General features: G+C 39.5%; 1 long non-coding RNA gene across 2 annotated transcripts in view; it reads left to right on the top strand.

Annotated features, from left to right (window-relative positions):
* Window positions 1-609: 609 nt before the first annotated feature.
* Window positions 610-6,000, top strand: part of LOC132711409 (uncharacterized) — a 135,339-nt gene continuing 129,948 nt past the window's right edge. For both annotated transcript variants that reach the window (XR_015732096.1, XR_009622260.2), the window contains exon 1: window positions 610-710. This is a non-coding gene — a long non-coding RNA (uncharacterized LOC132711409). The remainder of the gene's footprint in view (window positions 711-6,000) is intronic.

The raw sequence follows: 6,000 nt of genomic DNA, 5'->3' as shown, positions 1-6,000 counted from the left end.
GCCTTCTAATAGATGGCATCTGCCTTTTCAGCAGGTAAGTGAAAAAAACAGCATGGCAACTAGATGTGCCGTTAAGGGAGATTTTATTCATTTATTTTACATTTTTGTTTGTGCTAATGAAAAATAATAATAAATGCCTAGATGTTCCTTCAGACAAATTCAGACAAATTCTCTCAAACCAAAAAATGCTACAGTTGCAATTACCTACCAGTTAGGTCCACCTGGCCAAACAAAACATGTGATCAAGGTCTATAGATATTTTTCCTACCTACCTACAGAATGCAAAAGAAATAAAAAAAAGTAGAAAGAAGAACACTGTCCAAACAAAGGCTGCTGTGTTAGACACCTAAGAAAGTATTGTCAATAATAGACAGAGAGAGGGGGGGGCGGGAGGGAGAGAGAGAGGGAGAGAGAGAGACTGTAATTTCTGTGGCTAAGCGAAAGATTTGTTAAATGAGTTTTGCCCCATTTTACAACCTTTCTTGCCACAGTTCAGGGGTGAAATGCTCCCAGTTCAGACCAGATCGGGCAATCTGGTAGCGATGGCAGCAGGTAGTCTGCTGCTTCTTTCTGGCTCAATTGCTTTTCCTGCCTTGCTTTGGTTGCCGCAATCCATTGCATCAGCTAGCAACTCAATCTGCCTGCCTGCAATCAATCCAATCAGTGAGCAACTCAATCTGCCTGCCTGCCTGCCTTGTGTCTTCAATTTGGTAAGTAACTGGGTTTTTTTGGGGGGGGGGCAGGGGGGAGCTTTAAAAAAATAATTAATTGGGTTTTTTTTAGGAGTTTTATATATTTTTTAGACAGCAATTTAAAGTTAAGGAAGTTTTAAATTTAGCTGCTTTTATCTGAAAATATAAATAAAATAAAACAATAAAATAAAAGATTTGTGCAGCTTTCTGAGATTTGGTGTGTTTCTGTAGTGTTTCACTCTAACTACACAAATACACAAAATCTCACAAAGCTGTATGTGGCATTTTGTGTGGAAAAAGTGTGAAAGTTGGTTTTTGAGCTTTTTGTGGCTGTGTGAGGTTCCTGCTTGTTGCAGGGGCCATTTTGGGTCAAGTGCAGCTGCTTTTACATTGTGTGTGAGTCAGTTGTGTTGTGTTGTGTGTGTGTAAAGTGTAAAAGTTGGTTTTTGGTACTTCTTATTGTTTTGTGTACTTTGTTTATTATTTTTATTATTTATTATTGGCCACGCCCATCCAGTCACCTGACCACCAAGCCACACCCACCAATTAAGCCACGCCCCCAGAACCAGTAGGGAATTTTTTTTAGATATCACCCCTGCCACAGTTGCTAAGTGAATCACTGCAATTGTCTAGTTAGTAACATGGTTGTAAAGTGAATCTCACTTCCCCATTGACTTTGCTTGTCAGAAAGTCGCAAAAGGGGATCAGGTGATCCCAGGACACCACAACATATATGTGTCAGTTGCTAAATGTCTGAATTCTTTTTATTAAAAAAGTTTTTATTTTCTGATCAAACAAGTAAACAATATGAACAATCATTCAAACTATCATCAAGAAAAAAAGAAAAAAAAATCAATCCATAATCCATCACTAAACTCAATCTTCAACCCCTCCTCACCACCTCCCACCCCCGACTTCCCAGAACAAAAACAGGGCATAGATTTCACCAAACATTCGCTAAAATAAACTAGCTAACTGCAAGATTTAATAGCTCCCAAGACCCCTTAACTCCCCTTTTACAATTTCATCAACCTGTCTTTTTATAGACTCAAAGTAGCGTATAATCCAATAACTCTAAGAGTTTTAAAACCATTAACAAATATTAAGCATTCAAACCTTAAAAATGTCTGAATTCTGATAATGTGACCATCGGGATGCTGCAACAAACGTAAGTGTGAAACATGGTCATAAGTCACTTTTTTCAGTGCCATTGTAACTTCTAACAGTCACTAAATGAACTGTTGAGGGCCACCTGTACTTGAAACAAAGAATCAGTATTCTTTTGTGTTTAACTATAGCACAATGAAAAAGCAATCGTTACTTGTGTTTAACAAAGGCACTAGCCATCAAACATGGTTTACAAATCATAGTGGCTTATGTGCTCAAAACATACTAAACAAAAACAAAGTAAATTACGTTGTGGTAACTGTACTGAGGTGAAGGAATCTGGCAGTTGCTACATCCAGCCAACTTTGCTGGAACAGAGCTGAGTAATTGGCTATATCTTTTCAATGTAGCTGCATGATTCTTGCTGATTAGCAGCATTAAGTCATGCTGAGGCTCTTTCACAGATTACTGATCCACGTTGACCCAGATGTGTATTGCTTATAACTTCATAGAGCTCACGATATACATTGATAGAGGTTAGAAAGTGTGTGATAGAGCCTGGTTAGTCCTGTAGAAATTGCAGGATGTTTCGGTTGTCCAATGGATGCAATTAAGTGTTCAACATTTTCATTTTGATTATTGTGTAATTACAGTGGGCAAGGTGTGAGACACTTCACTGCCTGAGGCCAAATTGCAACGCTCCCTTATTGCATACCAAATTTGGGGAGCATGCTAGCATTCTACACAAGAAGCAGCAGGCTGCTATAATCCCCCCCCCAAAAAAACAGAGGACAGTGAATTATTTGCGCATATTCTAATAGTACCAGCATTATTAACCTCTGACTTAGTGTTCCTGGTATGACTTGGATAAAAGCCCACTCTGCTCAGAGTCTCTCCTCTCAAAATTAACATTTTTATGTGGCACATTATTTTTTGGCCTTTCTTATTTTACTTGTGTCTCAGACCTTCTTGGGCTCATTCATTTTCAGACCTGTTTTCCTACTGCCTTCAGTGAGGTGCAGAGTTGAGAACTTTCCACTGATGGAATGGAGGGGGGGGATGTTTTAGTTCCTCCCACAGATGAAACTTCTCTCTGGTTTCAGTGAGAGGAGACTGCCAAGAACATTATGCCAGGCAGTAAAAGAAATCACATTTTTGGCAGATGGAGAGCAAAATAAACATCCGTGTTTGGTGGATAATACCTACAATTGACTCCCTACATGTTTTACAGCCTACACCCTTCCAATTAGGAGAAAAAGATTTAAAAAGTGCTTCAGAATAGATTCATAACTGGAAAATTGCTGCGTTGTACAGTGACAGAGTACATATGTGTGTATGTGTGCACAAACCCACACATAATCTCACACTGAAAAAACACAGGGCAAGATATTTCCAGGATAGAAAACACATTTTTCAAAGGTATTTGTTAATAGAATAAGTGGGAGCTATAATGGGCTAATAAACCATTTTTCAGAAGCCAGAGGATTAATCAGCTGATCTCCTCTTCAGAGGACTCCTTGGCAGGGATGAAAAAAAAAAAAATCAAGATGGTGGTTACCTCCAACTTATTGAAGCTCATCCTTTTTAACAAGGGGGCATGCAGTACATAAAAGGTGGCAGGGCTTTCATAATGCAAATACAACCTTTTGACCTTTTTATTCTCCCTGAAGATGCCTCTGGTCATGTTGGGTGATTGGTTATATCTATTCAGTGACCAGAGAGAGACCATTAGTTTGTCTGGTATGATATACCTTAGCTGTATTTGATATTTTATCAAATAATCAGTATGGCTAAACTGCACTGTCACTGACCAGCACTCTGCAAAATTGGTAGCATCAATACTGTATACCAAACCTATTTGCTTTCAGATGTAAATATATCCATACATGGTAGATGACTGTAGACATATATTTAGTAATTGTCTAGTCTGCAGAGTGATTGCTATAAAACAGGCCCATGCATGTTCAAATGTGAGATTCGACATTCAGCATTTTCAAAATCAATAGATTCTTTATATCAAACTTAAAATCCATAAGATTTTGGGATGACAAAAAAAACATGAAAATATGTTAAAACAATGTCTGATCAAGCCTTTCAAGCAGGGGTGGACTGTTGGGGGTTCTCAGGGGTTCGGGAGAACCTCTAGCTAAGATTCAGCAAACCTCCAAATCCCATTCCTGGCTGGCCCCGCCCACTCTGCCCCTCCCAGGAGTCCCCACACAGCCCGTTTTGGATGCAGATAAGTGCAGGGCATGCACAGAAGCTCAGGGAGGGTGAAAAATGGGCCTACTGGAAGTTTGGGAAGGCCAGAAACAGGCCAGTTTCCGGCCTACAGAGGGCCTCTGGAGCCTGGGGAGGCCGTTTTCACCCTCCCGGAGGCTTGAGGAAAGCCTCTGGAGCCCGGGGAGGACAAAAATGACCCCCCTGCCATGATGCAGGAGGCTGACTAAGCCATGCCTACCATGGCCACACTCACCCAGCAACCAGGCAGAGTACTCCTTGCTAAAATTTTTGAAGCCCACCCCTGCTTTCAAGTTATGACTAAAGAGCTATGTTAGTGTTAGGATGTACAGTATAAAGCATTCCTTCTCTTTCTCATCTCCTTTCATCAAAGTAAGACATGATAAATTTGGTAATCCCAAAGATTACCCTTTATTAATTCATTCATCCTGTAATTTCAGCTTTCCTTGGAGAAACGTTTCATTGTCCTCATGAACCTTTAAAAGGATCAAGCTCAACTCTTGGCTTTACTCAGTGCTCCACTATTAAAGTTACCAATGTCATTTAAAACAGAACTAAGAACTTGTGGTTCTCTATATGGTTAGATGACATCTAGAGAGCTGGGATCCAAGAATGAATATGAGAAATTGAGTTAAGGAAGGAATCACAATGAAAATTTACCTATAGATTAGGAGTACAATCAAAGAGGAATTACAACTGAATCGTTAGGACTAGTATAATCTTCATCTTGACAGAATGTACATTCAGTTGGCTTACAGATATTAAATTGTTGGTTTCTGGTCAAAATAAAATAATAAAATACTGGCTATTAAAATGTATGAAATGTATAAATTCTGTGACCATCAGGTCTAGAGTTTAACAGATTAACAGAGTGGAAGGGACCTTATAGGTCATCTAGTCCAACCTCCCCCCCCCCCGCTCAAGCAGGAGACCTTATACCATTTCTGACAAATGATAGTCCAATCTTTTCTTGAAAGTCTCAAGTGATGAAGCTCCCACAACTTCCGAAGGCAAGCTGTTCCATTGGTTGATTGTTCTCACTGTTATTTCTAGGTTGAATCTCTCCTTGGTCAGTTTCCATCCATTATTCCTTGTCTGGCCTTCAGGTGCTTTGGAAAACAGCTTGACTCCCTCCTTTCTGTGGCAGCCCCTCAAATATTGGAAGACTACTATAATGTCTCCCCTGGTCCTTCTCTTCACTAGACTAGCCATGCCCAGTTCATGTGACCGTTCTTCATATGTTTTAGTCTCCAGTCCCCTAATCATCCTGGTTGCTTTCCTCTGCACTTTTTCTAGAGTCTCAACATCTTTTTTATAGTGTGGTGACCAAAACTGGATGCAGTACTCTAGGTGTGGTCTTACTAGCTTAATCTGAGGAGCCTCAAAGATACAGCCTCCTCAAAATAAGGTTAACTCCTGAATAGAGATACTTCCATGTCTTTTTTTTTAAAGTTGTCTTATGGAAATTATTTGCCATTGTTGTCTTCCAGACTTTTATAAAAATTTCCATTAGTCTACAGGCTTTATGTTGTTTGTCCTTGCCATCCAACTATTAATCAGCTTTATCCAGCTTAGGTTTTTTCTGAGTTCAGCTAAGTTCAGCTAAGTGCTGCCATCTACACTGATTATCCCTATTTAAATGTGCCCTTATACCACACGTATTTGACTTCTATAGTCTTAGGTGTTCAAAAACAAACTAACTTGTGAGGATGATCTGAACATGTCCTGCACTCCTAGGGTCTGGCTGCATTAATTGCATTTACTTGAATGCAGTTAATCAGTGAATTAATACAGATTCATTTACTGATTTGGAAGGTTCTCAGGGCAGAAATGTTAGTTCTGTCAACAACCAGCAGATGCCTATCTCTGAGGTGGAAAAGCAAAACTCCAAATATCAGAAAAGTGAGAAATAAATGTTATTTATCCTTTCAAATACAAGAGAGGTCTCTACACTTTTTGG

The sequence above is a fragment of the Pantherophis guttatus genome, chromosome 2 (genome assembly GCF_059756535.1).
Source record: "Pantherophis guttatus breed Tessera chromosome 2, ASM5975653v1, whole genome shotgun sequence".
Lineage (NCBI taxonomy): Eukaryota > Metazoa > Chordata > Lepidosauria > Squamata > Colubridae > Pantherophis > Pantherophis guttatus.
The sequence above is the reverse complement of the archived record's forward strand: the minus strand, read 5'-3'. Positions and strand labels throughout refer to the sequence as shown.